Source organism: Notolabrus celidotus, chromosome 3, assembly GCF_009762535.1.
Source record: "Notolabrus celidotus isolate fNotCel1 chromosome 3, fNotCel1.pri, whole genome shotgun sequence".
NCBI lineage: Eukaryota > Metazoa > Chordata > Actinopteri > Labriformes > Labridae > Notolabrus > Notolabrus celidotus.
Genome location: NC_048274.1, coordinates 4380745 through 4405528, shown reverse-complemented (window position 1 = coordinate 4405528; position 24784 = coordinate 4380745). Strand labels below are relative to the sequence as shown.

The following is a 24784-nucleotide window of genomic DNA, read 5'->3' as shown; positions in this document are numbered from 1 at the left end:
GAGGACAGAGGCAGGGAGATCTGTGCTAAAAGAAAAAAAGTCAGTCTGCTACCTGCACGTCTCCTCACTCTGAACTGAAGAACACCTTTTTATACCTGAAACAATCTCACACTCTGTCTGTGTGATCTTGTTCATAGAAGCAGGATTATTCAGGGGAGATGATTCAGTTCTTCAGACACCTCGGTCTTTTGTCGAGCACTTTGACTTCAGTCTGACTGATTTTAGACGTACAATTGTTCTCTGTAGAAAAGCCAACATCTATTCCTCTTTTTAAATTCTTATCACATATTTATTTGATTTAAATTGCAGTGCATGCTGATAGAACACTTTGCCTAAATAATACAAAAGTATGTCGGTGTTAATTTTGACACTTTTAAAGTGACTTGTTTTCACACAGCGAGCAGACGGACATCGACGTGAGACAAAGCTCTCATCCTAACACCGTGCCCTGGCTGCAGGAGGGCAAAGCTTTTTTCCTTTAATGTTTTAAAGCAATGTGATTACAACACATCACAGTGCAATGATACATTACATGCAAGTCACTGAGAGTATCATGAGGGAGCATTGTCATCATTCTTATTCTGTTTAAATCTCAGATAAATTAGAGCTACAGGAAAAATGAGGTTGTGTTTTTGGAGCTCTGCAAGAAACATGAAGTCAACCTGCTTCCTGCACTACTCCTCGTCGTGAGGAGTTATTTTGTTTACCAAAAACACTCCCACAATTCTGCCTGCATAAAATTATTCATAGAAAAATAATGATCTGTGTTAGATCTTTTACTTTGTATCCTAGGATGCTCTACATTTTGATCAGGATGCTTTGGGTTCAGTTTGGCTGTTTTTAGTTTGTTTTTGTAGAGCAGCCTGCATGAATCTCTACTGCCTTTTCAATCTCTTGTTACATATCAAAATTGATGTGAATTAGGAGAAGCAAATTTGAGTTAAAAATAATACAAAATGAAGAAGTGTGTGTTCATTTCAACACTTTAAAGTGACTTGTTTACACACACCAAACAGCCGGACATTAACATGTGAAAACAGAGCCCATACTAACACCATGCTCAACTATAGAGGTGCATCTGTAGGCTTTTATGCCATCACAGTTTTTTTTATCTGCAGTGCTAGATGACATGATAGAAACCATGATCATGCACGTTTGCAAACTTCATAAATTGTACTTTTCCTCAGATGTGTCTGAGTCAGAGAGAGTGGAGTGAGATCTGTGCATGAAGTCAACCTGCACCCTCTCAATGTCTTAATTATGTTGACTGAATACAAAAAACACACTCCCACAATTCAGTCTGCATAATCTTATTCATAGAAAAACATTGATCTGTGGAAGATCTTTTACTTTGTATTTTAGGATGGACTAGGTTTTGATCATGATGCTATTGGTTCAGTTTGGCTGTTGTAGATGCACGTTTCTCTGCTACTTTGTCAATCTCTTGTTACATATCAAAATTGATGTGAATTAGGAGAAGCAAATTTAGTTCTAAATTATACAAAATGAAGAAGCCTGTGTTCATTTCAACACTTTAAAGCGACTTGTTTTCACACACCAAACAGTCGGACATTAACATGTGAAAATAGAGCCCATACTAACACCATGCTCCAACTATAGAGGTGCACCTGTAGGCTTTTATGCCATCACTAATTTTATTTCTCTGCAGTGCTAGATGACATGCAAGAAACCAAGATCATGCAGATTTGCAGACTTCATACTTTTCCTCTTTTTTTCCTTTCGTCTGAGAAAGTGGAGAGAGATCTGTGCATAAAGTCAACCTGCTCCCTCTCTCCTCCTCAGTATAAGGAGCAATGTCTTAATTTTGTTGACTGAATACAAAAAACACTCCCAAAATTCACTCTGCATGATCATTGAAAAATAAGGATCTGTGGTACATCTTTTACTTTGTATTCTAGGATGGTCTAGATTTTGATCAGGATGCTTTTGGTTCAGTTTAGGATGGATGTTTGTTTTTGTAGCACAGCCTGCATGACTCTCTACTGCCTTTTCAATCTCTTGTTACATATCAAAAGTGATGTGAATTAGGAGAAGCAATTTCAGTTCAAAATGATACAAAATAAAAGAAGTCTGTGTTCATTTCAACCCCTTAAAGGGACTTGTTTACACACACCAAACAGCCGGACATTAACATGTGAAAATAGAGACCATACTAACACCATGCTCCAACTATAGAGGTGCATATTCTTTCTCTGCAGGGCTAGATGACATGCAAGAAACCAAGATCATGCAGATTTGCAGACTTCATACCTTTCCTTTTTTTTTACTTTCGTCTTAGAGAGTGGAGAGAGATCTGTGCATAAAGTCAACCTGCGCCCTCTCTCCTCCTCAGTATGGGGAGAAATGTCTTAATTATGTTGACTGACTAAAAAACAAACTCCCACAATTCAGTCTGCATAATCATAATCTTTGAAAATTAATGATACGTGGTGGATCTTTTACTTTGTATTCTAGGATGGACTAGATTTTGATCAGGATGCTTTTGGTTCAGTTTAGGATGCACGTTTGTTTTTGTAGAACAGCCTGCATGAATCTCTACTGCCCTTTTTCCATCTCTTGTTACATATCAAAGTGTATGTGAATTAGGAGAAGCAAGTTTAGTTTAAAATAATACAAAATGAAGAAGCCTGTGTTCATTTCAACACTTTAAAGTGACTTGTTTTCACACAACAAACAGACGGATATTAATATGTGAAAATAGAGCCTATCCTAACACCATGTCCAACTATGGAGGTGCATATTTTTTCTCTGCAGTGCTAGATGACATGCAAGAAACCAAGATCATGCAGATTTGCAGACTTCAGACTGTTTTTTTCCTTTCAAAAATATCCGCTGAATCATAGTCAGAGAGAGTGGAGAGAGATCTATGCATAAAGTAAACCTGCACCCTGTCTCCTCCTCAGTATGAGGAGCAATGTCTTAATTTTGTTGACTGAATAAAAAAAACACTCCCACATTTCAGTCTGCATAATCATATTCATAGAAGGAGGATTATTTGGGGGAGACGGTCAAATAATGGATTTGTATAAACAGCGAGATTGCACTCTTACTCTCTCTCTCTTGGCGTTGGCAGTGTTCACATTATTGTGTCACAGTTTTTGTTTTGGGATTCCTCAGCTGTGAGCGGCGCTGCCAGCACAAAACAAGCACCGCTGAAAACAGCAGACGAGGTCACATCGCAGTTTGTGTTACGTCAGTTTATTTGATGGTTTGACAAAGGCGGCAATAAAGCCGGGCAGACGCTTCAGTACGAATCAAGGTGAACACTTGCCAGACAGCACAAAACGCACCACAACAGAAGCTGAACTCGTGCTTGAAGAGGTCACCTCAATTAGCTGCTCCATAGAAATTAGACACAATAAACAACATACAACACACCTTCTCATTCAATGGTTTTTATTTAGTTTAATTATTTACAACATTGTAGATTAATACTGAAGACATCAAAACTATGAAATACTCTGGGTTTGCCATAATCTGGATTACATATATAATAATATAATAGGGCTATCCATTGTGTACCTCTGAACAACATAACTGATGGTCTCAAACACATTAAGAAGGCAAGTCATTATACAAATGAACTCTTGACAAGGCTCATGTTAATTAAAAACCATTCCAGGAGACCACTTCATGAAGCAGACTGAGAGAATACCAAGAGTGTGCAAAGCTGTCATGAAGGAAAAAGGGGGCTACTTTACAGAATCTAAAATATAAAACATATTCTGCTTTGTTTAACACTTTTTTGTGAATTAAATAATTCCATATATGTTCTTTCATCGTTTTGATGTCTTTGGTATTAATCTACAGTGTTTCAGATAGTTAAAATAAATACAAACCCTTGAATGAGAAGGTGTTTCCAAACTTTAGACTGGTAGTGTGGATTCACAGGAATAATGTGGTGGAAAAGCCAGCCTAGCCTCCAGTACCAACTTTAAAACGCCACCGTTTTTATTATGCTTGTATGTTTTTATGTGTTGTAACTGTAAGTCTTGCTCTAGTGACCTAGAAAGTTTCTGTTCTCCTCGTTTTGGTCGTAAACAAAAGAAAATCTGCATCCGATCTCTGGGAAAATGAAATAAACATGCAAAAAGAGAAAAAAATGGATCTCCTAAATGTTAAAGAGGGGAAGCACTTAGTTTTTAAAAGTGGATCATTATTTATTAGTCATCTGGAGATGGTTTATTTCTACTCCTGATGATGACAAACAGGAACAGATTGTGGATGATGTTTGCCTTGTAAAGAGCTGTTTATTATCTTCATCCATTACGTCGTAATAGACGAGAGTTGGCTCCTGAGAAGCTGAAATAAAACGTTAAAGCTTCTCCTCGGATTGCAGAAAACGCCGTTAAACTCCCTGAAACTTGAGGACAAATAATCACCTTGTTTATATGAATAAGATATCGCACGGTCTCGCTGGTTTTTCCGTCCTCTCTGTGGTAGTTTGTGGAGGTGAAGCCCCCGTAGGAAGGGGATGTGTTGAAGCTGTGGGGCCTCTCAGCAGATATGTGTTTGGATAAATACATTAGGCTGCTTCCTGGCTTCTACAGAGCCTGCAGTGTTTTACTCTGCCATTCTTAAACTCAGACTGGGAACCCCGGGATCACACACACACGCTCTTATAAGCCCATCCCCCCGCTATGTTTAAGCGCTTATAGAATACGAGCTCTGTTCTGGGAAAGTAAAGGCTTGTTTAGATTTGAGAGATAATGATCCGGCTTGCTTTGGAGTTTCTCCCTCGCTGCATCCACGCAATATTTGGACATAAATGAAGTTGTTGCTTCTTTGAAAGCAGAAAGAGGAGGAAAAGTCAGAGGGGTAGTCTGGCTTTTGAAATGTAATCCCTGCTCTAATGTTCAACCCTTCCCTTCAGACAGAATATTTAGATTTCTCTGATGGAGTACAGCAGCGCCTTTTTGTGTGGTGTGGAAGGCACCGCATATGAAAACATGAGGAGAGCATGTACACACTCAGACTGACACACACACACACACACACACACACACACACACACACACACACACACACACACACACACACACACACACACACACACAGTGGCATTTACAGGCTAATGCTCAGGAACGTGACCCTGAAGTCAAAGTGTGTTTTCTCCAGAGCATGGGACGCCTCTCTCTCTCTCTCTCTCTCTCTGTCTGTTTGTCTGTCAGTGAGCGACAGACTCACTCCAGCCGTGTGTGTGTGTCTGGTTTATTTTTCTGCTCCGTCTGTGTTTTCTCTTTCTTTCTCTCTCTCTCTCTCTTTCTCTCTCTCCTTCGTTCGTTCCCGCTCTCCTCGGCCCCCACGTCGTCCTCCTCCGTCTCCTGAAATGAAATGCTCAGCAACTTGGAACATATGCTTCGAGTTGGGACACTAATGGCTTCAAATCCAATTTGAGCAGCAGGATCTGGGCCAGACTGCAGGGAAAGCCCGACGCACAGACACAGACAGACAGACAGACAGAGAGTTGAAACTCAAAGCACTGTAGACCGGTGATCTGGGGGTGTTTCTCAGGATTTCTTAGCAAGACTTTAGTTAGCCTGAAAAGTCTTAGACTTAAGGAGGAAAGACGTCTTAAAATGTGGTTAATCCTGTTGTTGCTCTCCAGGAAAAGGTCTGCAGCAAAGCATTCACCAATATTTTGACAAACACAGTTAAACTAATTACTCTTAACATTTCATTTCCTGCCACTTTATCCTCAAAGCCTCCAAAAATCAGTTCTGATGATTTCAAAATATTTACTGGAATTAAATTCTTGTAAGTTTTTGATGAGAGATTATTTCCATTATTAACTTCTTTAAATAATTTTTTGATTGCTCCCTAAAATAAGCAAAATATGGTCAATTGCAAATTCTCACAGCCCAGGAAGAAGTGTTTGTTTGTCCTTTCAATGGTCCAAAAGTCAAAGATGTTCAGTTTATGAGGCTAGAAAACAGGAAGAAGAATCAAATCTTCATCAGAGCAGCTGAGCTGAGTGACATTTATCAACACCGTCTGAAACTCATTCTAATCATTTTGTTTTGAAGCATGAATCTTTGTAAGTTAGACGGCTGTTCAGATGAAATGCTGTTTGAGTCTGCAGGAGAACTTCTTCGTTCTCTCTCTCTCTCGAAGAATAAAATGGCTGCAGGACGGATCAGAGGGAGAAAGCTAATCCAAACCCTAAATAACGCAGAGCTAATCAGACGCACCGCACTAGCTCATGCAGGGATGATGTTGTTTGTGGCTAATCTTGATCGCAGATGTGTTGGCATTTGTCACTCGATGACTTAACCGCATTACTCCATTAACGCCTTTAAGAGTGTTAATTTATTTAATTCCCACCGGACGAGCGCGCTGGGCGAGCCAGCACAGTCAGAGGAGAACACCACAGCGGGGATCACTGATAGGAGAACATCTGAAGACGGCAGCGTGCTCCACAACTGTGCTCAGAATTATGTTTAAGGTTCTTCTTTGAATCAACCTGTGTTCACTTTTTACAGCTCACATTTTAAATCAGTCTGACGTTGAACTCCAAGTTTTCTTTAGGAGTGTTCAGAGGCAGGATGTCTCCTTATGCAAACACACACAAATCCTGTGCAAATGAACTAGTGCCAAAAAATACAGTTTCTGTAACCCCTCACTTTGAGGGATGATGAAGCCTTTTTTTTAAAAGCTAAACATGCCAAACTATCAAATGCATGTTTGATTTTTACTCAACAAGAAGCAACTTAAAAAAAAAAAGAAGTACTGGATAAAGAAATGTTGAAAAGTAGATCCTAAAGGTTCTGCTGTTTTGCTGCAGATCATTCATGAGTAAGGATAACCTAAAATTGATTCTACATATATTAAAACATGCCAATCTTATATTTTTCTTATATGTTTGGCAATTTGATGACCGCCTTTTTAGACAAAAAGGGGGTCCAAAAGTTTGTGTAGTGATTCTGCAAATTGTCCAAATTTAATGGGAAAGCAATGAAATGTAAATTATTCAAGTTCAGCCCTGAATTAGATTTTTATGTACAATGTAAATGTTTTCAGGATACCACTTGAATATCAAAACCCACACATGTTGCAGAATTAGGGGTGTAACGATTCTCTTTAACAACGGTTTGATTTGTATCATGATTCGTGGTTGCCGATTCGATTGAAGGACGATATTAGTTCATATAGAACGATACGATCTGAAACGATTCAGTGACTTGAAATCAATTCAGTAACATTTCAGCCAAAAATTCAACCAGTGTGACTGTGAAATAAATACCTTGATACTGGACAGTACTAGAGTCCTGTTGTTTCTTGTAAGGGAATCAGGTACAAATTAATTATGGATATAAACGTTGTGTGAAATCCCAAGGCGCCTTAATAGGTGGTTGGATAGATTTGTGGTGTTGCCGTGGTAACTTTCCTTGACCTTTACATGTCCTACAAACAGCGAGCGACTTATTTAGAACATCTTTGCAAAAGCCAAAGTGTTTCCACACACTGGATCGCAATGGTGTCTTCATAATTTCTCGCTCGCCGGCTTCTCCTCTGTCATCCGCCATGCTATGATTTGTTGTCTGCTGGCGCGTGGTGATGACGTCACAGACAGGCAGCCTGAATTGAGTAACGTTTAACGTCTTTATCATTAAAAGTGCAAAAAAACCCACGTCCATATAAAGTCTGCCGTGCTTAAATCCAATGTGTTATTTCCTAGTATCGATACAATTGATTTATTACCTTTTAAAACAATGTTAGATCGATATATGTCGTCTGGAAGGCCAACTTGCCGAGCACAGATCGATGTAGTTGGATCATTGGAGTATAAATCGATGCATGGATGTATCAGATGAATCGTTACACCCCTAGGCAAGGCAAGGCAATGCAAGGCAGCTTTATTTGTATAGCGCATTTCATACACGAGAGCAACTCAGTGTGCTTTACATTAAAACATTAAAAGCATTGGAGACATTCAGACAGGCATAAAAGAACACAATTAAAATGACAAATATGATAAAACAGAAAAGAAAAGGAAAATGTGAAGCCACTTCTTCTTCCTTGTCTTGTATTTATAAATTCAGGTCTTAATTCTCATGAAGCACAAGCAGCTCTCGCTGTGGTTACCTGACTCAGAATGAGGTACACACTGTGAACTGGAGCGATAGCAACACTTAGCAGCCAATCGGAAATGAGTATTTTATTTCTTGGCACTTAGGTTTCACTTGTAAACAAAGGAGAGATGATGCATCCAGCAGAACATGCTGTGTCAAATCATGCAGTTCGTTTTCCCTGACTGGCCGTTGTTTACTCACAGAGCTTCATTTTCTCCAGACACCTGAGCTCAATACGTCCATTTGTAATGCTTGGAAAACGGAAACTCTTGAACAGCTCCCCTTCGTACCCCCCCCCAAAAAAAGAAATCCTCATTTAACAAACTCCTTCTCCTCCAGATGCCTTGTTAATTATTCCTGCCTTCTGAATAATTGAGGAGCTCGTAAGTATGAATCATTTAATGACGCCGCTGCCGCCGCCTGCATCCATACACACGTTTTTATTCCGACACAAGCTGGCGAGGAAACGGCGCTGGAGGAACACGGCTCTCACACTCATTTTAATACCGTCCTGGTTTTTTTATTAATGAACTTCCTGATTTTTTTATGTCACATTTCCTTTCCTTTGTGTCGTAACGGGCTGCTGTAAAAGTGTTGGAGGAAAGAGTTTGGAGTTCTGATTTTATATGAAGTGTTTCTGCACAGAGAGAGGAGGAGCCCTAGTTTCACAGCTGCTACTTTTATATATGCACACAGTGAATATACAGATATTTTATGCAGTTTATTTTAATATGTTTGTTTTATAGGGAGAGGAGAGGATGCTCAGCATGTTGGGTCATGTGACAGAGTAAGCCAGTCGAGGTGCTCAGATGATGATTAAACAGGACATTTCTATCTCTGTGTTGGAAATCGTAGCTTCTCTGCACATGTGACTCCATTTCAGCACAAAATGGAAAGTCCAAAAAGGGAGCTGGAGTCTTTTTTTTCTGCATCATGTTGTGTAGTAAACAAGTCAAACCTTGTTTACTGAAACCCTTCAGCAGCAGGGGCTGCTTTGAAGATGAGAAAGCTCAGAAAATTGGCAGTTTAATTGTGGAAAATGTGTGACTTTCAAACAGAAAGGCGGACATTTCAGAACTCCCTGTGTTGTCTAATTCAACGTTGAACACATCAGAAGGGTCGCTGTGTGTTCACCCTGCAGCTAATAGATCTCAAACATGAACACAAACAAGGAAAATGTTCCTTTTTCTTTTTCACGGTTTGCTTCATGTTTTGTGTGTTTTGCTGTTGAAGCAGTCATTTAGGACAACAAGGCTCGGCTGTGTTTACAGTCCTTCAACTTTGTTTCTCACTTTGCTACATTTTGTCACCACAACTAAAAATAAAACTTCTTGTTTTTGAGAAACTTTTGAATTTAATATCAAAATTCAAACACTTGCTTTTCTCCAATAAGTCAGAGGTTTCCTCTGTTTCTGTTTCTGCTCTAACTGTTACAGTGCTGTGTTTTTATTAGCTTGTGGTGAGGCTGTAACCTGAAGGTAAACTCTGTCCAGGGTCTGTTCTTGTTTGTGGTCGTCTGGTTGAAAACCAAAAACTGTCTCCAGATGACAGATGAGGATCCACATCTAGGAGCTAAAACATGTTCAGGATTTGGTTCTGTAACCTCGGTCTGATCTGTTTTATTTTTTTGTTCTCCTGTGGTTCTTGCTGCTCTGATTTTCCACAGATACTCTCTGTGTGAGGTTTCTCTGCCTCCTGTTTTAATGGTCACATGGTTCTGATTGGTCGTTTGTAGAAGAGACATTCTGACAGATGAAGCCCTGTTCCATTTTCATTGTTATAAATATATTGAATATGTCAGATAAACCAACAAGGAGGCAGGATTCAATTAGGATTCCAGTTTCTATTAACTAAGGCCTTGTTTTACCACATTTGGGGTCTAAATGACTGAAAGCTGAAAACAAAACAGGAATGTTTCAAGTTGATTGCATCATTCAGCAGCCGAGAATCTGGTTGTTGTGGCAGACTCCATTAACAAACCATTCATTCTACCTTTGAGAACATGTGAGTTGGTTGTCTACAGCTGTCTCATTCTGACTTTCACTGGCACTATTGTTTGACTTTGAAGTTTTAAAATGATCAGTTTCAGTTCTTTGTTTCAAACACCATCATCAAACTAAGCTACTAACTGAGCAAAGCAGAGGTAGACCAACGACTCCCATCCACTATAAAAATACTCTGTTTTTAATCAATGGAGTCTGATAAACTGAGGGTGAAGTTGGGTTTCTTTTATAGAAACAGACGCTGTTTCTCCTTTGCTGCGCGTAAAAAGCTCATTCTAGCAACCTTTGTATCTGTAATTAACTATGGTGATGTTCTTTATATGCATGCTTCCTCAGCCTCTCTGAAAATGTTGGACTCTGCGTACCATGCTGCATTGCGTTTTTTTTCTGGTTTAGGTTTCCGCACACATCACTGTATCTTGTATGAGAAGGTGGGCTTGTCTTCCTTATACAACAGAAGAATGGAGCATTGGCATGTCTTTCTTTATAAGGCCATACTCCAGGAGCTGCCGTTTTATTTATGCTCCTTATTGACTCCTAAAGTTGTCAGTGGCTGTCATCTTCGGTCCCATGGACAAATTCTTTTTGTCATTCCTCGGACTCGCTCTGTCTTTGGTAAAAGTGCTTTTAATGTCTTTGCTCCGTCTTCTTGGTTTGAGCTTCAGGGTCGCCTGAAACTGGACTGTTTAATTCGATTGGAGGATTTCAAAACTAGGATAAAGGATGATCTGATCAGCTTGTGCACATGTTTTAAAGCTTAACACTGCTTATTTATAAATCAATGTAATAGTTACTTGCCACTGTATGTTTTGTCCTGTTCTATTTGTGAAACTTTTTATGCTGCTGTCTTGGCCAGGACTCCCTTGAAAAAGAGACTTTGTATCTCAATGGGACTATTCCTGGTAAAATAAAGGTTAAATAAAAATAAAAAAAATAAATAAAGAGGGGCTGTGCTTTAATGTTTACTTGATCACCAAACCTTAAGATGACCTAGCAGTTGTTATTTTACCTCCCGGGACACGGGAGCTGATTGTCTACAGCAGTCTTTTTTAATTTAAACTTTTTTTGTGTGATTTTGATTTTTAAAATCAGTTTGAATAGAGCAGAATAAATGTGTAACAGTCACACAAACTAACTAATCAAGGCAGAGGTAGACAAGCAACTCCTTAATGGGCCAAAGTTAATGATTATACAAATAGAGTCTGCTGAAGAGAGACAGATTTTTCTCTGAACAAACCCTAGGATCACCTAGCAGTCATACTGTTACTTTGTTGTCTTCATGTAATTTTTACTTTTTACCTTGTAAAGCACTGTGGCCAACACTGGTTGTTTTTAAATGTGCTATATAAATAAAGTTGACTTGACTTGACTTGACTTGCAGAATATGGGAGTTGGTTGTTTACTGCTGCCTCAATTTTTACTTTTTCTCATTTAATGTTTCAAAAAAACAGATCTATCACAGAAACACATGCAGCATAAAGTCAAACCAAACACCATCTTACCAAGGCAGTGGTGGAAAACTAACTCCTGTGTTCTAAGATGGAAAATTTCAGATATGTCCTTGAAGTCTGGTGCCGCTATTTTACTTTGCAGAACACAGGAGTTGATCGTCTCCTGCTGGAAACAACATTTTTGTTATGTTGTTGTGTGACTCTGTTTCAATACAGCAGGATATTTATTTTACATAGAGTTAAAAAACAAATAGATTAAAGCAGGGGTAGACAAGCAACTCCCATCGTTCATATGGAAGAATGACTGCTTTGTCAATAGAGTCTGGTAAAGGAATACACAGATTAATGAAGGTCCATGTAGAGGAATATTTACTCTAAATTCAACATGTTTCTTTGATCTATATAACAAGAATAATGAACCTGAATGAAGTCCAGTTATTACGCTGTGATGTACCACTGTAGGACTGTTTTCCCACTAAAAAGAAGCACAGAGATTTATAGATATTTGAGTTGGCATGCAGCAAAAAGAACAGTTTCCATCTTGGAGTGCAGCCTCGTGTTTACCTTTCACCTCGTCGGCGCTCGCTGTGTTTCCCTCCTGAACAGTTTGTGGAGGAGCAGCAGTCACTCGGGCCTCAGCTCTCGTGAGAACAAAGAGCCAGTCCCATTTCGTGGCCTTTTGTTTCTGTCGGCCTGCTGCAGCTCGCCGCCAGGAGTGGAGGGGCTTTTGTAACAGGAGAACCCTTGATTAAGTTCCCTCTCCACCCCTGACCTGCTGCTGGAGCCCCGGCGGGACGATGGTGGCGGTGGTTGTGGTTGTAGAGGGGGTTAAGTGACAGTTGACATTGGACAGGTTTGCAGTGGGTTTTTTTTTTTGTGATTGAAGCCTTTTTGATGATTTTAGCCTGGCATCACAGGGCACGATCTCCTGATGATGTCACTTCCTGCTAGACTTGGAGTAGAGAGAAAGCTGCCACAGCCTGCGAAGTCTCAACTTGACATGTCCTCCTTTCATGCAGCTTTAGGAGTGTTTGCTTTGCCTTTACCAGCAGTCAGAGTTTTAATTTTTAATTTGAAAGACTCATTTGCAACATTCGTCTTATTTCATGAAACTTTCTCTTTTATTATTGAAGAATAAAAAGCATCAATTAAAAAACAGAAATAAGTTATCTAACATTTCCTGGAGATAACTGAAGGGACAGAATTAAATTAAGTTGCTGTGCTTAAAAGTTCAAACCAAGGTTTTTCTTTATTAAAAAATACAAGTGGGAGGATTTTCAGAACTTTTCACTTCCAGTAGCTTTAATATTTTTGTGTAGAAGTCTTAAACTCATGTTGAATGCTTTATTTCTTATTAAGTGTGTATTAGTTTCACACAACATCTAGCTCTACACGAGCGGTATGATTCAAGTGTTGTGCTGCCAAATTGGCAATGAATATTTACTTTAATAACATGTAATAAATGTTAAACAAGATAAATCTTATTTACTTATTTATTAGATATATAAACAAACATTTCTACACACTTTATTTTATTTATTTAAGAATCTTATCTTTAGAAATTGTCCTCAAACTAGCTGACTCAGGCTCAAGTGTGAATCAACAAGATTATGACTCAGACTAGACTTTCATTGCTTGCTTACTTTCTTACTCACAGTCCTTGAAGAGATTTATCAGAACAAGTATTTGAATACAGAATCTGTACAAGATTTGGCTTTAAAATGTGGTTATAATTTGGTTGAATTGGCTCTCTATTCAAGGTGCAGCGCTCCACAAACAGAATCAATTTGTGACACAAAGGTTTACGATCCTGAGTGGTAGTTTTTATTTTAGTGACCTTGAACAGAAATGTATAAGTCAGTCTAAAGCTCCCTGAAACGCTTTGAGTAATGATTGAAAGACTAACATGACGAAGATGATAAGATGGCGTCGTATTAATCTTTTTTAAGACTTCAAATTTTATTTTATTGGAGGATTCACGACGATGGACTCTGAGAATTACTAACCTTTTTTTAATTCCTTTTTTCTTTCAGCATATTATTAAACACATGTGGGACTTTTGGGTCTATTTCAGGAACAATAATTGCCACTGAACTCGGTTTATGTTTTTCTAACAATTGACAAAGAAACCTTATTTTCTGCATTCTTAGTTTACTACTAAACTGAAGCTGAGGTTCACACTGAACAGTTAGTGTTGTGTACAGCTGCACCACTAATCTAAACGTAAGCTGATTAGACTAAAAAATAAGACTCAAAATAACAGGAGAAACCGCCTGAGTCCCACTTCACCATAACTTTTGTGCTGACAGTGAAGCTGTCGTGCCTTTTTCCCTTCTATTGTGATGTGTGCTGTCAGTCCAGGTGAACTACACTCCTCTAGTTTATTCTCTCAGCAGTCTGCCGGTCGGTGTCTGGCCCCGGGGGCCGCGTCGTGCCTGTCTCCTCAGCCTTCCTCCCATCAGCCTTGCAGCCAGGCGGACTGTCAGCAGCACAATTAAGGGCTGTGCCGTAATGAAAGGGGCATTAGCAGAAGCAATTTATTTCCCAGCGCAGTGCCGGAAGGTTCCTCTGCTGCTGATATTCCAACGCAGGCTTTGTGTGCCTTATTCTGCCATTATGGGAGGCACGAGGAGGACGCATCCTGCCTGAACAAATGGAGTAAAGGGGAGAGGGAGGGGAGGGGGTGCATCAAGGAAAAGACCATCATCCCCCATTCTTTAAAATCAGTGCTCATTTAAATATTTCTTGCAGTTCACTCCTGCTCCTCTTTATGTTTTCTTTCTCTCCCTTCGTTCTGCATCTGCTTTCTTTTTGTGATGCTGTTTGCTTTTCTTGTTTGTTTTTTCCTCGTATCCCACCTTTCCCTCATTCTTCACTCCTCTTTCTACCAACACCCTCAGCAAACCCGCCAGAACCACCACTACCCCCACCCGCGCCATGCTCCTCTCCGTTATTCCTGTGTTCATTTTGTTCCTCTGAAGTTTATTGAATTAGCGCAGACAGCTGAAATGCAGAAGATAAGAGAGGCGCTTTCTCTGCTCCTCTCTGAGAAATGGTATTGCACCGTGGATGAGTGAGCGGTGTGTGTGTGTGTGTGTGTATGTGTGCGTGTGTGTTTTCCTGTGTGTGTGTGAGTGTGGGTCTCTTGGAGGGGGAGGGGAGCTGATGCAGAGGTTATAGACAGAGGAAATGGGGAGCATTGTGTTTTGATGTTTTTCTGAAAGAGCGATAAAGACGGTGTGAGCTCAGTGGAAGAGCAGCAGCTTTTTTGTCTCCAGTTCAGCCGTGATTATCTCTTAAATGCACCATCTCTTGGCGTAGTGGACACACTAACATCAAATTTTCCCTGACGGTCTTTGTTATGAAGTTCCACAAAAAGAGCAGAGTCCCATTTACGGCTGATTTCAGTTTTTATTTCTTTTAGCAAACATACTCGGGTGAGAGCAGATTCAAGTCAGTGTTTCTAAATTCAAGTTGTTTTTAATTCAAGTTTCTATAATCCTGTTTAAGAGGGGTAAAAATGTAAACTATTTCATTAATATTGTATCTCAGTTCAATGAGTTAACCTTGCAGCCAAAAGATTTCCTTAAATAAATAAGCTGATTAAGCGCCATAAATCTGTAAAGCTCTACCACCTGGAAGTAAACAGGCACAGACGACAAATGGCATCTTGCTGCACGGTGCAGTTTCTCAGTAAGTTGATCTAGGAAATGGAGATAAAACTGACATGTAACCACATGACTGGAGACATGCATTAGAAGCACAGGAACGTGGACGTTAACCTGCACAGAGGACTGAAGGCTGGTGGTGCTAGCTCTGCTATTGTTAGCCACACTCGACAAACCAATTTGAGATCACTTACCCACAGAGTACATGATCCCGTTTTTGGCCGTGTGTAAAGTGTTGTAGCTTGATTTAGACTTGCATCTGAGTGTTTTCTTACCCTCAGACTTAATCGGTTAGAATTTGATTTCTGTGAAATGCTTCACTCCAGAACATCAATTTTATACAAAACCATTACGATTATTTTTCCTTTTTCTGCAAAGCAAATAAGAACTGGACCTTCCTTTTAACCCTTTTTATTTTGAATACATGAAAACACGGATTGTATGCATCATGAGACACTGATAGTTATTTCAGCATTGGTTGTCTTTTTTAAATTTTGTTATAAATTACAGTGGCAGTAAATTTGTCTGTTTTATGTGCATGATGCTGCAGTCAGTGTCATTATTTGTAAAGCTGTTTTTTGGTGAAATTCTTCTTACTGCTCTTTTAAATCTGAAGCAAAGAAATCAGAGTCTAAGTGCTCTACATCATATCCATAATGATACTGCATGATATGAAATGTTCTGTGATTTATTTTTCCCAAAGTATGAATTGATTTGGGAAAGAGTGTGTTGACATTTTATTTACCTACTGTAGGGGAACCTTTTCAGTCTGATCTTAAACTTTTGAATTGATAGAGTTTCTATGTTTTCAGAGCTTCAGTAAGTATTTAATGTCTGGGGGATGTGGCCTTTATGCAAATGCTTTTTCTGTCCATTTCAGTGTTACACTTATTCATGTGTTTGATTTTTTCTTTGTTGTTAAAGCTGCTATTCCTGGTCTCCATTGTTCATGAGATCATGATTTCAATGGACCAACACGTTAAAACAAGAAACACAAGCTGTAAAAATGAAGAAATATCGACCGTGTGTACCGTCATGTTGACTCGAGCTTCTACGAATCAGTGAGAGCTAAAGTTGTGATCCAGTTTGTGGTGTATTGACGGGTCAGCTTTAGTTGATTAGCAGTCTATTTCATCATTTCACCTCTTGACCCTGGAGGTTTTCGGTGGCTCGACCCGGCTGATGCCTTTATTGATGAAAAGTCATTAGCAGGACGACTCCATTAACAACGGAGGAGGAGAGGAGGAGAGGTGGAGGAGGTGGAGGAGGTGGAGGCTAATCCTCCCGCAGCAGGTGGCAGCAGGTGGAAAATACACAGAAACCATCACAGGACTTTGATTGACTTGTGTTTCAGCCTCAGACAAGTGGGCAGCTCAGGGGTCGTTGACCTCATTAACCCTGACAGGACAAGGAGGGGCTGACCAGAACTAAAACCCATGCTGCTTCGGCTGGCAACACAGTTTACAACCCCTAATGATCAGAGGGGAGGGAGGGGGGGGGCATGGTCTGATTAGAGGCTTGAGGTAACCGATTAATTTCATCATCAAAATATTCTAAATAACCTAAACATACAAGTTCTCAGGCTAATGGTCCCTCCTGTCCTCATACTTGTGTACTTTGCTGTGTTTACTGATGACTTTGGGCTCAAATTGAAGTAAATCTTGTTGCAACAACCAACTAAATGTTAGTCAGCAGTGTGCGGCTAACTTTGTGGCTCCAGTCTGAAGAAGTTGGTGCAGGACCTGACCTGTGACCTCTGGCTACAAGAGAGTAAATCCCTGCTGCTAGGTTCAATATCTCTTTGAAGAGTTGAGGCTGCTGTAATGGTTTTCTGAATAATATGTGGGTGTTGTGTTCTCCAGTTCACATCCTTTTATCGATTGTTCACATACTTCTTGTCTCACAGTGTAAAATTCTGCAGCTGTACCTGCTGCATGAGGTGTTATCACTTTAATTAACACATTGTGATAATTGTGAAATCCTACACTGTTTGTAGAAACTATAGTGATGGAATAAATGAGCTGCTGAGAAGTTTTGCCCAGCACTCGTCTGACACTGAAAAATGAAGTGAAACCTTGTAACAAAAGAAATCTGATGAACCCTTGATATCGTGCATGAAAATAGTAATATAGTGATCAAATAGACAAGTGTTCACGAAGACCTCAGCTCACCCTCTCGCTCCCTCTGCCCACTACAGGTGAATTTTATCAATTTGATAAACATCCCTGCGTAACACCATGTGAGGCTAAGGTTATATTTTTTGGCATTTTGTCAGAGGACAGCTGAATAGACACAAAACATTAGAAGTAGAGAGTGGGGGAAGACTTGCAGCAGAGGGTCGTGGCCAGGAGTCAAACCAGCGTCCACTGCAACAAGGACCAAAGCCTCTGTCTATGTGGCTCGTGCTCAAACCCTGAGGCTGCCACATTTTTCTTTTACCCACAAGTCCTGTTGGAGGTTCTCAATCATATAGGCAACTCTGTATGGTCAGTTCTTAATCCCTGAAATCTTGAATGGTTTATTTCTTTGGAGAAATCAGCTTTTTCACATTTTTTATCTAACTAAAATCTTAAAATTCAATAAAATGGCTTAAGTTTTTTAGAATCTTAAAGCTAAGAGTAAGAGCAAACAAAGTGCCTTTAAATACTTGCCTTTTGGGAGCTGGTGGCCTAGTGGTCTAAGCGCTCCCACATACAGAGGCCACAGTCCTCGTTGCAGAGGTCGCAGAGGTCGCCGGCTCGACTCCCGGCTGCGACCATTTGCTGCATGTCTTCCCACACTCTCCACTCCCCACATTTCCTGTCTCTTTTCATCTGTACAATCAATAAAGGCAAAAAGCCCAAATATATAACTTAAAAAAATGAATTAAAACTAGCCTCAGAAAACCGAAATATCACTTTAAGTTTAAAAGTTAAATTGAGTTGATGTTGCGTTAAAATAGCGGCATCCTTCCTGATTTCTCTGTCATCTCCTTTTCCTCTCTCTGTCAGTTTTCAAAGTTCCAATCAGTAAAAGATTACAGTCCTGCAATAATTCCTTTCATCAGGCCTTATACATAAAATGAAAATATTTGCAAGCCTATCTTTTATATGATAGAAAGCAGAGTCTAAATGGAACTAATACTGTCATGTATCAGCAGGACAGATTCTTGGATGCACAGCAGCAGCTAGTCTGTTTTGGACGACGTAAAGACTCAGGAGGTTTTCAGAAAAAAAAGACTGAAGGAAATGTTGTAATCAATCACAGTGATTATGTGGCCTCCTTAAAGAGCTGTGTGAGTCAGTGAGTGACTTAGCCGGCGACCTTCTTATCTGCTGCGGGTGAAGTGTCTCGTTTGAAGAAGCAAGCTCAGCCTGAACTCTGACCCTGTTTACTTGTGTGTTTTTCTAAAAGGCCAGGGAGCCAAGTGTTCTCAGTCAAAGTGAATATCCTCCTCCAGACATCGGAGAGCACTCCTCCTTCCCTCCCTCTGTCTCTCCCACGCTGATTTATACTTCTCCCTCTGCTCTCCTCTTCTATACGACACATGTAACCAATAACGGAGCCAGGGTTCAATCCACTTTTCCACAATTTAGTTGTTTCACATTTAGCCTCTGCAGATTTCTGATCTGCAAGTAAACCAAAATTGACATCCTTGTTCTGAGAGTAAAAAGCCAAACCACGAGAAACTGGGATTCAGTTCAGTAAGTTAAAAAATGATGATGGATATTGAGTAATGGTTACAGGGTCTGGCATCTTATTGTGAAGTTTAAGAGCTGGTTGTTTTGTAAGCTGGTCATTCCTTTATTTCTAAAGCAACTATTGAATGGATTATTGAAAACTCTGACACAGCCATTTATATTTCAGAGGAATGATTTATTGAGTGAGTATCCGAGCTTTCATCAGTTTGATGTAGCTCATGTCATCTACTTTTTACCAGACGGTTAAGTCTTCAGCTTTCTTGTGCAACTTGCAGGACCACGTGTTCCTTCACTGGGCTGTGTGGAAAACTGTGAAGTGGACAGAGGTTCAGGTTAGATGCTACTAAACCGAGACCCTTTAAGGCAATGAAGACTTTTTAGAGCTAGTGCATGGTAGGGGCACTAATCCTTGGCTTTATCATTCAGGGAAATTTTGTATTCTTCAGTTGATCAGGTACTGTGTTGCATCATGTATGGATGATAATACATTTGGTTAGGCTCAAGTATCTCATATAAAGTTACATATAACATAACATGTAACGTAAGGTAATGTGTCGTCAATGTAACATAACATCATGGTGATGTAAAGTGTCATCAACCTGACGTAATGTTTCATCAACATAACATGCCATCAACGTAACGTGACATTCCATCAATGTGTCGTAACATGTCATTAACTTGATGTAACGTGTCATCAACATTATGTCATTTTTCATCATTGTAACGCAACGTGTCATCAACCTGATGTAAACTGTCATCACCGTGACGTAACGTGTCATCAACGTAACGCAACATGTCATCAACGTGAGGTAACGTGTCATCAATGTGAGGTAACGTGTCATTAATGTGACGTAACGTGTCATCAATGTGATGTAACGTGTCATCAACGTGATGCAACATGTCATCAACATGAGGAAACGTGTCATCAATGTGAGGAAACGTGTCATCAACGTAACGCAACATGTCATCAACGTGAGGTAACGTGTCATCAATGTGATGTAACATGTCATCAACGTGACGTAACGTGTCATCAACGTGACGTAACGTGTCATCAACGTGACGTAACGTGTCATCAACGTGACGTAACAAATCATCAACGTGACGTAACAAATCATCAACGTAACGCAACATGTCATCAACGTGATGTAACGTGTCATCAATGTGATGTAACGTGTCATCAATGTGATGTAACGTGTCATCAACGTGACGTAACGTGTCATCAACGTAACGCAACATGTCATCAACGTGATGTAACGTGTCATCAATGTGATGTAACGTGTCATCAACGTGACATAACGTGTCATCAACGTGATGTAACGTGTCATCAACGTGACGTAACAAATCATCAAAGTGACAACAAATCATCAAAGTAACGCAACATGTCATCAACATCAATGTAACATGGCATCAACGTGACGTAACAAATCATCAACGTAACGCAACATGTCATCAACGTGATGTAACGTGTCATCAACGTGACGTTATTTTTCATCATCGTAACGTAACGTGTCATCAACGTGATGCAAAGTGTCATCAACGTGACGTAACAAATCGTCAACGTAACTCAACATGTCATCAACTTAACTCAACATGTCATCAACGTGACGGAATTTTTCATCATCGTAACGTAACGTGTCATCAACATACCCAGCGTGTCATCAACGTGACTTAACGTGTCATCAACGTGACATAGTTTTTCATCATCGTAACATGTCATCAACGTAACCCAACGTGTCATCAACGTGACATCATATTTCGTCATCATAACGTAACATGTCATCAACATAATGTAATGTGTCATCAACTTGACGTAACAAGTCATCAATGTGACGTAACGTGTCATCAACATTACGTCATTTTTCATCATCGTAACATAACGTGTCATCAACGTAACGTAACATGTCATCAACATAATGTAACGTGTCATCAACGTTAGGAGCTTGGGGCTGTTTCTGCCTAGAGGTTTAAGTTTGCCTCATGTACTGAGCTGTGGTCCTTGTTGCAGCACTCGCTGGTCCCCTCCCGGTCACGACTCTTTGCCACATGTCTTCCCCAACTCTCTACTTCCCATGCTTCCTGTCTCTTCAGCTGTCCTATCAATAAAGGCAAAAACTCCCCCCAAAAAAACAGACAGTAGCTCAGAGAGTGTTTTTGGTTTTGTACCATAGTGATCTTGTTATTAAACACAAAAACGAAAGATGAATTCACTTCATCGCCCAGCTCGTAGGTTAGCCTGACATCATGAATACAGACGGTACAAAGTGAGAAAGAAGAAACTGGCTTGATTTTTTTTTCCCCCTCCTTAATGTGGAACATCTGACTCCCGTCAGCTGTGAATTTTATAATTAAGAAAACAACAAAAGCATGACAGCAACATATGACTGTCTGGCTGGTGTTAAGTGATTACAGTGAAAATGAGTGTTGACATGCAGAAGTGCATCAGTGTGATTTGTTTCCTAAAATGGAGACGCATCAGATGTGCTGGGTTTTGAACAAAGATCTTGAAGCTTATTCTCTCAGCTTACTCGCTGGGATTTTTGCAGCCCGTAGGTGAGGAGTAGTTAATGTGTTGAGGTTTCGGAGGGATCACAGCCGTTTCTTCATCCAGCAGATATTTTTTTGCAGCCGCAGACCTCGGTTTTGTGTCAGCTTCAATGTCATGGCGGATTTGAGAGTGTGCTGCCGCCCTCCTCCAGCGCATTAGCATTTCTCCTCTCCCCCACTCCTTCTCCTCCGCAGTCTTCCCTCTGATGTCACGCCGAAGCTCAGACATGTTAACACGAACCTTCATGCTAACACGGTTCACTCCATCGCAGGAGAATATTCTTTTACCTGCTGCTGGAGCGCAGAGAGACTTTTTCATTTTCACCGTCTCCGTTTACAATAGATCAGAGGCCTGTGCTGCACTGCTGAACTCCTGAACTCCTGTATACATTACTAATGAACCTCTGGATTGTTATACAGTCGTATGTTAACAGGAAAGACGGGGGCCCTCACTCTTTCTGCGTGTGTGTAAGACTTATGCAGCACTATCATGAAGGTTTCTTGGCCCGGGCCCGCTCTAATTGATAGGGGCTGCTGGTATTTACTTACGTTCTCAGGGTGGATTAAATCTCAAAGGAAAGGGGAGGAGATGGAGGTTGTTTTTCTCCAGGCTTTGTTTTAATATGCACGCTCGTGTGTACATGTGTGTGTGCATATATATATTTCTCTATATCTGTGTGTGTTTTGTCATCCCATGTGGTTTCTGCCTTCGTCCTTCCTCCATGACGAGAACTGTCGAGTCCTGTAAAGCTGCATGACGTCCAGGCACCACAGAGCACCAAATCTAATCACCAGCCTCACTGTAATGTATGTGCTGCTCCGCTGGCTTAAGCTAATGTGTATTGCTCTGTCTATATAGGAGCACGGAGGCTTATTTACTGGACACAGTCAATAGTAAATATCATTATCTCTGGAACTAGTATTTCATTTTTGTCGTGTGCGTTAAATGTGGAGTCCGGCTCTGCTCGGGTAACCGAGACGCTCGCTCTGCTCCAGTGTTCCAGGACTTCAGCTTAAAGATTTGTGCTGGACTGCAGAAGAGTTTTAAAGGAAGGAGGGGAGCAGGTACTAACAAATACTTACTGACTGACTGACTGCAGGCGACAAACAAGACAATTAAAGGCACAGGCAACAGTCCTGACTAGTTTATTAGAAAAGTTAACAGACAGACAGAAAAACTACGAGACAGTTTCAGCCAAAAAACAGAGACACTGAATTTTATTTCAGTCTTTGTTTGAATAAAACAGATGAGTACAAGATAATAATAATAATTTCTAAGCTGTGTTAGAACTTAATTTATCTCCACATTCAACGAAAAAATACAGCTTTGAGTTAATGAAATACTGGGGGTGTTTTGGCTGTGTTGGTTGGTATATTTTTCTGGAGCTTTAGTGAGAATACACCAAGCGGCAACCTGCGGTCTAAAAGTCCAATGTGGAAGTGCTAAAAACTGCAGTTCATCAAGGATCCTCTTGAGGCTGGCTCCAGAAGTACCGGAAACCACATACACACCAATTCAAAGAAGCTGATCTTTACAGCAGAAATAAACATGTTTACAGCCTGGTACAAAAGACGAGTGTCGTCAGGATAGCTCATTTCTTGATCGGCACACACTGTACAGGGGGTGAATTTTTTCTTAACACGGCAATTTCAATGATATTGAGATTAAAAGTCTTCCAATGAGAGGCACAGCTGACTTGATTGACAGGCAGGAACACTGTAGCTGTTGGCGAGGAGGCTCAAAGCCCGCCTCTTTACCTCACAATCGCTTGACAGAATCAATATGGCCGACAATTGGGCTCAAAACAGCGCTTCAGAAACAGATGAGTGACATCACGGATACTACGTCCATTATTTATACAGTCTATGGTGTTTTCAAAATATCAGTGCAGCAGCATATCTTCAGAATGGCTCTGACATCACTGCCTCTAAATATGGATGCTTCAATTTGAAAATGATAGAGCTCTCTAAATATATATTTTTACCAATTTGACCTGCAGGATCCATTTTTCATGACTTCTCACGGTGACGCCAACATATTCTGATGCTGAAACTGTCATAACACACCTTTCTTTTATAATAAGAAAGCAGGGAAACACTAAATAAGGGGTTTATTGATAAAAGGATAGAAGTGGCATGAAAAATGGAGTAGGTTGGCAACAAGTGGATGAGCATTACAAACGCGATGTCCTCACCAGGCGGTGAGGTTACTGGAGTGTATGGTTGGAATAATGTGGACCGTCTGCCGTCAGATTCACCAGATCTCATTATTCTTTTTTTTTATTCACTCGTTTGTATACCACGGTAGGAAATGTATTCACCCGCCCACCCCTACTGGAGACTTGTGACCACAGGCGGTGACTGCAGATGGCTACATGCGCGCAGAGGCTACGCGCTACAGATGGCTACCAGCTTGTCCACAGTTTAGCTACCACTAACAAGACCTTCCAGATGACTGTTCGTCTGCAAAAAACAGAACAACAGCAGATCCCAGCTTCTGTTTTTGGAGCCTTTTGCACGTCCTATATTCTGTCACAGGAAAAGAAAAACAGGCAAACCGCTTCCAAAATGAGTCCTCAAACGTCGCCTCCTCCTAAAAAACAAGACCGTCTTTTGTTCGAGGTGCCTATTTTCTCCCTCTCTGTTAATGACGTCTCCTCCAGTCAGAAACCTTTTGATTTCATCTGCGTCTGTGGCTGTTTTCATGCCATGTTTGTGCACACATGCAAGTTAACTCTGTGTGTGTCTGCCCCTGTGTGCGTGTGTGTGTGCTTGTCAGGTTGGAGATTGCAGCGTTGATTATGTGTCTGATGTTGTCGACAGTGACATCCCTTCTAATGAAATAATGGTGTAGTGGCAGAGTGCTGGAAGATTGCACATTCTAGACTTCAATTACAGACAAGATGATTTTTTTCTCTTCTTCCCTTTCAGTCAGAAGGAAGTACAGGTTTTTCTTCCCTTTTAACCGACGTCCTCACATCGAACAAAAAGGCAGAAGAAAAGGCTTCTTCCAGCCAGACTCGGGTCTAAGTGTTTTTTCTTTAGATAATGGATAGAAGGGACATGGCATGCTTTAATTCACCGTCTCTTTAGCCAATCTGATGCCACAAAACAACCATTGCCCTCCTCGTGAGCACAAATCAACCCAAACGCTGGTTGATTTCCAGCCCACACGACACATTTCTCTCTGCTGTAATGCCTTCTCTTTTCTTTCAGAAGCATTTCGCTCTCCAGCATGCATTATTCTGCAAACCATGTTATTTATTTTGCACAACAAATTATCTTTTTTTAAGGTCTCTACTTTTCAGCTGTGCACCTTCTGCTTCTGTCTGGTATGAAATTAGC

The 24784-nt window shown here is 40.4% G+C and overlaps 1 protein-coding gene across 2 annotated transcripts in view; it reads left to right on the top strand.

The window, feature by feature from the left end:
• Positions 1 to 24784, top strand: part of mpped2a (metallophosphoesterase domain containing 2a) — a 91152-nt gene that overhangs the window by 5784 nt on the left and 60584 nt on the right. The window lies entirely within an intron of this gene.